General features: G+C 47.9%; 1 pseudogene; it reads left to right on the top strand.

Annotated features, from left to right (window-relative positions):
* The first annotated feature begins 4,729 nt into the window (after positions 1–4,729).
* Positions 4,730–8,075, top strand: LOC102142468 (glyceraldehyde-3-phosphate dehydrogenase pseudogene; annotated as a pseudogene).
* Positions 8,076–9,034: the final 959 nt, after the last annotated feature.

Genomic DNA, 9,034 nt, shown 5'->3' with positions numbered 1-9,034 from the left:
CAGCATTGCAAAGATGACTATGAAAGGGATAGATTTGAACTTAACACCCGACACAGGGGTGGTTCAGGTCATGAGGCAGGGCCGGGTGTGGCACTAACGCCTGTAATTCCAGCACTTTCGGGGGCCAAGATGAGAGGACCAACTGAGCCCAGGAGTTTGAGACCAGCCTGGGTAACATGGTAAAGTCTGGACTCTAAAAAAATAAAAAACTTAGCTGCGCATGGTGGCACATACCTGTAGTCCCAGCTACTCCGGAGGCTGAGGCTGGAGGATCGTCTGAGCCCAAGAGTTTGAGGCTGCAGTGAGCTTCCAGTACAACCTGGACGATAGAGCAAGACCCTGTCTCTAAAACAAAACAAAAACAAAGCAAATTAGTGAGGAAAAGACGGGCTACTCGATGGTCTTCGGAGAAATATAAAGCTGTATTCATAGTTACTAGATACCTTACTCTTTAAACCCTAGGAAACAACAGATGGATCAGAGATTTCAAAGTTAAAAATAAAGCTATAAAAGAATTAGAATAAAATGTAAATGATTAAAAAAAATTTCGATGCGAAAGGGTTTTCCAGGTGAGAAACCAAGTTCAGAAATCATAAATTTGACTAGAAAAGTTCGGGGGCTGTGGCTCACGCCTGTAATCCCAGCACTTTGGGAGGCCGAGGTGGGCAGATCACTGGAGGTCAGGAGTTTGAGACCAGCTTGGCCAACATGGGGAAACCCGCTCTCTACTAAAATATAAAAATTAGCCGGGTGTGGTGGCGGGCACCTGTAATCCCAGCTACTTGGGAGACTGAGGCAGGAGAATCGTTTGAACCTGGGAGGCAGACATCGTAGTGGGCTGAGATCACACCGTTGCACTCCAGCCTGTGCAACAGAGACTCCATTTCAAAAAAAAAAATTTTTTTTCCACTAAAAAAAAAATGGAAAATTGTCTATGCAGCAAAAACTACCATATACAAAATAAACACCAATAACAAATGATTTTAAAAGTGCATAATGCAAAGGACAGATAAGGGGTAATATCCATAAACCAAAATTAGTTCTCACAAATCAGAAAGAAAAGCACTGTGAATTCAATAGGAAAAAGAGCAGGCTGGGCTCACGTTTTCATGTCATTAGTCCCAGCACTTTGAGAGGCTGAGGTGGGAGGATTGCTTGAGCCCAGGAGTTCAAGATCAACCTGGCAACATGGTGAGACTCCATCTCTACAAAAAATACAAAAAAATTAGCTGGGCATGGTGGTGGTTGCCCATAGTTCCAGCTACTTCAGAGGCTGAGGTGGGAGGATCACTTGAGCCCAAGAGTTTGAGAATACAGTGAGCTGTGATCGTGCCACTGCACTCCAGCCTGTTTTAAAAAACAAAAACAAAAATGAAAACTTCACGTCTGTAATCCCAGCACTTTGGGAGGCCAAGGTGGGTGGATTACCTGAGGTCAGGCGTTTGAGACCAGCCTAACCAATACGGTGAAACCCCGTCTCTACAAAAATACAAAAAAACTAGCTGGGCATGGTGGCAGGCACCTGTAGTCCCAGCAACATGGGAGGCTGAGACAGGAGAATTGCTTGAATCTGGGAGCCAGAGGCTGCAGTTGCACGGCAGCTGAGATCCTGCCACTGCACTCTGGCCTGGGCAACAGAGTGGGACTGTATCTAAAAAAAAAAAAAAAGAAAAATGAAAAGAAAACAAACAAATGAAAAAATGAGAAAAGAAAAAAGAAAAAAAAGGAAAAAGCAAAGAATGTAAACTGGTAAATGGAAATAAAGAAATATAAATAGCCAGTAAGTATGTGGGGAGCGATACTCATCTTCTCTTATTACTGAAGGGTCTTTGCATTTTCTGTGCCTTTGCCTGTGACCCTCCTTCCCCAGGTAGCAACTGTAGCTTACCTTCAATTCCTTCAGTTCCGTGTCACTCAAAAATCTAAGGGCTATTTTGACCGGGAGCGGTGGCTCACAAAAATCACAACTTGTATGTGTGTGTGTGTTTTGTTGTTTTGTTTTGTTTTGTTTTTTTGAGATGGAGTCTCACTCTGTTGCCCAGGCTGGAGTGCAGTGGCATGATCTTGACTCACTGCAACCTCTGCCTCCTAAATTCAAGTGACTCTCCTTCCTCAACCTCTGGAGTAGCTGGGATTACACATGCCCGCTACCACGCCTGGCTAATTTTCTTGTATTTTTAGTAGAGATGGGGTTTCACCATGTTGGTCAGGCTGGTCACGAACTCCTGACCTCAAGTAATTCACCTGCCTCGGCCTCCCAAAATGCTGGGACTACAGGCGTGAGCCACCCTGCCCGGCGGACTTCTAGGCTTCTTGCTTGTGGATCTAGATTGATGGTTTTGCTAGTTACTGAAATAGGGACACCAAAAGAGGATTGGGTACGGAGGACCCTGAAGGCAAGCTTGTCCTCCTGATGAGCCCCAGGGGCCTTGGAAACATCTAGGCGAGGTTGTGGAGCAGGAAGTTGGATGGATGGAATCGACTGCAAGGTGAGGTTTGGGTTGTGTATAATTGCGGGACTCATTGGTGTAGAGATGGTAACCAAGGCCAGGCACAGTGACTCACACCTATAATCCCAGCACTTTGGGAGGCCGAGGCTGGAGGATTGCTTGAGGCCAGGAGTTCGAGACCAGCCTGGGCAACATGGTGAAACCCCATCTCTATTGAAACAAACCAAAAACAAAGTCAAAGTGGGTGGGATCAATGAGGGTCAGTCTGGGGTGAGACAAAAAGAGGGCCTAGGACTCGCCTCCAGGAACCCCGATATCTAATTGCCATGTAGGAGGATGAGCCTGCAAAGGGGATGGAGGAAGGGAGGCCAGCATCATCGCAGAAGTCACAGGATTCAGCTTTGCATGAAGGAAGGAGAGTCAACTCCTTCAGAGGCCAAGATAGATAAAGACTTAAAAACAAAAGTCCACTGGATTTAACTTTGATGTCAGAAAAAATGCTAATCCAGGGTTTCTTTACTTTGTCACTGTTGACATTTGGGCTGGATGATTCTGGGTCGTAGAGGGCTGTCCTGTGTTTTAGCAGCCTTCCTGGCCTTTACTCACCAGTAGCACCCAGTCCCTAGGTTTTTTTTTTTTTTTTCACAGAGTCTCACTTTGTCACCCAGGTTGGAGTGCAGTGCAGTTCAGTGGTACAGTCTTGGCTCACTGCAACCTCCACCTCCCGGGTTCAAGCGATTCTCCTGACTCAGCCTCCTGAGTAGCTGGGATTACAGGCACACGCCACCATATCCAGCTAATTTTTGTATTTTTAGTAGAGACAGGTTTTCTCCATGTTGGTCAGGCTGCTCTCGAACTCCTGACCTTAGGTGATCCACCCTCCTTGGCCTCCCGAAATGCTGGGATTACAGGCACGAGTCACTGTGCCCAGCCTCTCCTTGCTTTTTTCACTTAAAGGTATATCCTAGAGCTCTTTTCATCACAATACATAGAAGCCTTCTTCATTATTTTATGGCCACAAAATATTCCGTTTTGTGGATTTACCATAGCTTGTTTCATCAGTTCCCTATTGATGATTCCCTAGGCTGTTTCCAGTCTTCTAAAAAGAAAGTCGATAGTACCAAGCAACACACACACACACACACACAGACACACACACAGACACACACACACACACACACACACAGGCACACACACACACACACACAGACACACACACACAGGCACACAGACACACACACACACACACATTTTCATTCATGTCAAGTAGCTCTATAGCATAAATTCCCAGGAGTGTTCAGAAAAAGTAAAGGAAAGAAAAAAGAAAACATGAGCTATCTGATCAGGAAAAAACATCCCCAGAAATGCCAGAAATGAGACTGCTGAGTCAAAGGATAAATGCATTTGCAGTTTTGCTGGATAATGCCAAATTGTCAATCACAGGAGCGGTAGCAATCTGCACAAGCCATCAGAAATGTACTCAAGAGCCTATGTCTCTCCTTCACCTCAATAGAGTCAAAAGGAAAATGACAAACTAGGAAAAAATATTTGCAAGTCATATCACAAATGAACGACTATTCTGTCTAATATACAGAATTATTGACTGGGCGTGGTGGCTCACCCCTATAATCCCAGCACTTTGGGAGGCCAAGGTGGGCAGATCGCTTGAGTCCAGGAGTTCCAGACCAGACTGGGCAACATAGGGAGATCCCCCATCTCTACAAATAAGTAAATAAATAAAACATTAATGAGATGGATTCAATTGAAAGTGATTGAAATACAGAAGTGAGAAGTTCCTGAGAAGGTGGAAGCGGGTGGGATTCAAGGCCAGGTGTAAGTGTAGGTGTTTGCCCCAGTTTCTTTTCTTTCTGTTTTTCTTTTTTTTGAGACAGAGTCTCACTCTGTTGCCAGGTTGGAGTACAGTGGTAAGATCTCGGCTCACTGTAGCCTCCGACTCCCTGGTTCAAGTGATTCTCCTGCCTCAGCCTCCTGAGTAGCTGGGATTAAAGGCATGCGCCACCACACCCAGCTACTTTTTGTATTTTTAAGTAGAGATGGGGTTTCAGCATGTTGGCCAGGATGATCTCAATCTCCTGACCTCATGATCCAACCACCTCGGCCTACCAAAGTGCTGGGATTACAGGCGTGAGACACCGCGTCTGGCCTCCAGTTTCTTTCGATTTTGCTTTGTTTTGTTTTGTTTTGTTTTGTTTTTTTTGAGATAGAGTCTCACTCTGTCTCCCAGGTTGGAGTGCAGTGGCATGATCTTAGTTCACTGCAACCTCCACCTCCAAGGTTCAAGTGAGGCTACTGTCTCAGCCTCCTGAGTAGCTGGGATTACAGATGTCCACCACCATACCCGCCTAATTTTTGTATTTTTAGTAGAGACAAGGTTTCACCATATTGGCCAGGCTGGTCTCAAACTCCTGACCTAAAGTGATTTGCCTGCCTCGGCCTCCCAAACTGCTGGGATTACAGGTGTGAGCCACCGTGCCCGACCCTGCCTCAGTTTCTCCATTCATAAAATGGGGGTTCTCGAGCTAACCATGAAAGGCACCTAGCACTGTTCTTTGTCAAGTGTAACTCATCCCTTTGCTGAGGTCCAGGGCAGACTGGGCTTGGGGCCAACGGGCGGAGGCTGGCCTTGGGAACAGGCCTTGTGCACAGGTCCTCCGAGTGCAGCCTGGAGGATGGTCGGTGGCCAGTGGAGGGCCTGAGCCACTCCTGGAGCCTCACCATAGGAGAGGAAGGGAGACCTTTAGCACAGCCGGAGGAGGGGAACCTGCAGGCCTGGAGCCATCTGTTTGTGAGTCCACCCACACCCTTCTTCAGCTCCACCAAGCCCACGATGGGGACAGATTGGCCCTAAATTTAGCTAAACATCAGCCCCAGACGGAGCTTTTAAGAAGCACAGTGCACAACAGCAGCCATGAGCGCCGTCAGTGGAAGCCCCTGGTTTACAAAAGAGGAAACAGGCTGAGAAAGGGCAGGAGGCTATTTCCAGAGCCACGCTGCAGGATAGGCCTGACTCCTGCTAACAAGTGTGTATTATGGGCTGGAATGTGTCCCCCTCCAAATGTATATGTTGACGTCCTAACTCCCAGTGCCTCAGAATGTGACTGTATCTGGAGATAGTGCCTTTAAAGAGGTAATTAAGTGAAAATGAGGTCACTGGGGGGGTCCCAATCCAATATGACTGGTGTCCCTACAAGAAAAGAAGATTAGGGCTGGGCACAGTAGCTCACGCCTATAATCCCAGCACTTTGGGAGGCCAAGGTGGGTGGATTACCTGAGGTCAGGGGTTCGAGACCAGCCTGATCAATATGGTGAAATACCATCTCTACTAAAAATACAAAAATTAGTTGGGCATGGTGGCACGTGCCTGTAGTCCCAGCTACTCGGGAGGCTGAGACAGGACAATTGCTTGAACCGGGGAGGTGGAGGTTGCAGGGAGTGGAGATCACACGTCTGCACTCCAGCCTGGATGACACAGCGAGACACTGTCTCAAGAAAAAAATTAGCTGGGCATGGTGGTGAGTGCCTGTAATCCCAGCTACTTGGGAGGCTGAGGCCAGAGAACTGCTTGAATCTAGGAGGTAGAGGTTGCAGTGAGCTGAGATGGCGCCACTGCACTACAGCCTGGGTGACAGAGCAAGGCTCAGTCTCAAGAAAAAGAAAAAAAAGAAGAGGAGATTAGGACACAGACACACAGAGGGAAGACCGTGTGAAGATACAGGAAGAAGATGACCATTTAAGGCTCACTGTGGTGGCTCAAACCTATAATCCCAATACTGTGGGAGGTTGAGGCAGGAGGATTGCTTGAGGCCAGGAGTTTGAGGCCAGCCTGAGCAACACAGTGAGAGCCCGTCTTTTTTTTTTTTTTTTTTTTTTTTTTTTACGACTGAGTCGCACTCTGTTGCCCAGGCTGGAGTGCAGTGGTACGATCTCAGCTCACTGCAACCTCCACCTCCCGGGTTCAAGCGATTCTCCTGCATTAGCTTCCCAGCTAGCTGGGAGTACAGGCGTGAGCCACCACGCTCAGCTAATTTTTTGTATTTTCAGTAGAGATGGGGTTTCACCATGTTGGCCAGGCTGGTCTTGAACTCCTGACCTCAGGTGATCCGCCCACCTTGGTCTCCCAAAGTGCTGGGATTATAGGCGTGAGCCACCACGCCTGGCCGAGCCTGTTTCTTAAAAAAACAAAATTGGCTCTCTGCTCCTCCCATTCGACAGACAGCTGCATCTTCTCTGTGAAGATGCAGGTGAAGGTCAGAACCAATGGATTTGGTCGTATTGGGCGCCTGGTCTCCAGGGCTGCTTTTAACTCTGGTAAAGTGGATATTGTCGCCATCAATGACCCTTCATTGACCTCAACTACATGGTCTACATGTTCCAGTATGATTCCATCCATAGCAAATTCCACGGCACTGTCAAGGCTGAGAACGGGGAAATCCCATCATCATCTTCCAGGAGCGAGATCCCTCCAAAATCAAATGTGGCAATGCTGGTGCTGAGTTCGTCGTGGAGTCCACCAGCATCTTCATCACCATGGAGAAGGCTGGGGCTCACTTGCAGGGAAGAGCCAAAAGGGTCATCATCTCTACCCCCTCTGCTGACGCCCCCATGTTCTTGATGGGCGTGAACCATGAGAAGTATGACAACGGCCTCAAGATCGTCAGCAATGCCTCCTGCACCACCAACTGCTTAGCGCCCCTGGCCAAGGTCATCCATCACAACTTTGGTATTGCCGAAGGACTCATGACCACAGTCCACACCATCACTGCCACCCAGAAGACTATGGATGGCCCCTCCAGGAAACTGTGATGTGACAGCCATGGGGCTCTCCAGAACATCATCCCTGCCTCTACTGGCGCTGCCCAGGCTGTGGGCAAGGTCATCTCTGAGCTGAATGGGAAGCTCACTTGCATGGACTTGCATGGCCCCGCTGCCAACGTGTTGGTCGTGGACCTGACCTGCCGCCTGGAAACACCTGCCAAATTGTCAAATACGACGACATCTAGAAGGTGATGAAGTGGGAGTCCGACGCCCCCTCAAGGGCATCTGGGGCTACACTGAACACCAGCTTGTCTCCTCTGACTTCAACCTCAACACCCACTCTTCCACCTTTGATGCTGGGGCTGGCATTGCCCTCAATGACCACTTTGTCAAGCTTGTTTCCTGGTATGACAATGAATTTGGCTACAGCAACAGGGTGGTGGACCTCATGGCCCACATGGCCTCCAAGGAGTAAGACCCCTGGACCACCAGCCCTAGCAAGAGTACGAGAGGAAGAGAGAGGCCCTCACTGCTGGGGAATCCCTGCCACACTCAGTCCCCCATCACAATGAGAATCTCCCTTCCTCACAGTTTCCATGCAGACTCCCTGAAGAGGGAGGAGCCTAGGGAGCCCTGCTTTGTGTACCATCAATAAAGTCCCCTGCACTCAGCCAATAAATACATAAACACAATTTTAAAAGATGATCATCTACAAGCCAAGAAGAGAGGCCTCAGGAGAAACCAACCCGGCCAACACCTTATTCTTGGATGTCTAGTCTCCACAATTATGAGAAAATAAACTTTTCTTGTTTAAACCTCCTAGTCTGAGGTACAGTTGTCCCTTGGTGTCCCTGGGGATTGGTTCCAGGATCTCCCACATATCAAAATCGGCAGATGTTCAAGTCTTCATGTAAAATGGTATATTATTTGAAAATAATCTATGCAGTATACTTTAAAACATCTCTAGGTTACTTAGAATACTTAATACAATGCAAATGCTATGTATTTTTTATTGTATTGTGTTGTATTGTATTTCATTCTTTTTAGAGACAGGGTCAGTCTCTGTTGCCCAGGCTGGAGTGCAGTGGCACAATCATAGCTCACTGCAGCCTTGAACTCCTGGGTTCAATTGATCGTCCCACCTCCACCTCCAGAGTAGCTGGGACTACTCTGGTGTGTGCTACCCTGCCCAGCTAATTTTTATAAATTTTTCTGAAGAGATGGGGGGTCTCATTTTGTTGCTCAAGCTGGTCTCAAACTCCTGGCCTCAAGTGATTCGCCTGCCTTGGCCTCCCAAAGTGCTGGGATTACAGGTGTGAGCTACTGAACTCAGCCTAGTATTGTTCTTTTTTTTCTTTTTTTGAGATGGAGTCTCACTCTGTTGCCCAGGCAGGAGTGCTGCGGGACGATCTTAGCTCACTGCAACCTCCGACATCTGGGTTCAAGTGATTCTCATGCCCCAGCCTCCTGAGTAGCTGGGATTACAGGCACACACCACCATACCCTGCTAATTTTTGGATTTTTAGTAGAGATGGGGTTTCACCATGTTGGCCAGGCTGGCCTTGAACTCCTGACCTCAGGTCATCTCCAGCCTCGGCCTCCCAAAGTGCTAGGATTACAGGTGTGAGCCACTGCGCCCAGCTTATTATAGTTTTTGTTTTTTCAGATATTTTTGAACTGTGGTTGGTTGAATCTGTGGTTGCAGAACCTGAGGATGTGGAGAGCTGGCTGTTTTGTGTCATGGTGGCCCTCACAAACTAATGCAGTGCATTTCCTATTCATGTCAAATACATCTGAAGGCGAGTGGT

The sequence above is a fragment of the Macaca fascicularis genome, chromosome 20 (genome assembly GCF_037993035.2).
Source record: "Macaca fascicularis isolate 582-1 chromosome 20, T2T-MFA8v1.1".
NCBI lineage: Eukaryota > Metazoa > Chordata > Mammalia > Primates > Cercopithecidae > Macaca > Macaca fascicularis.
The sequence above is the reverse complement of the archived record's forward strand: the minus strand, read 5'-3'. Positions and strand labels throughout refer to the sequence as shown.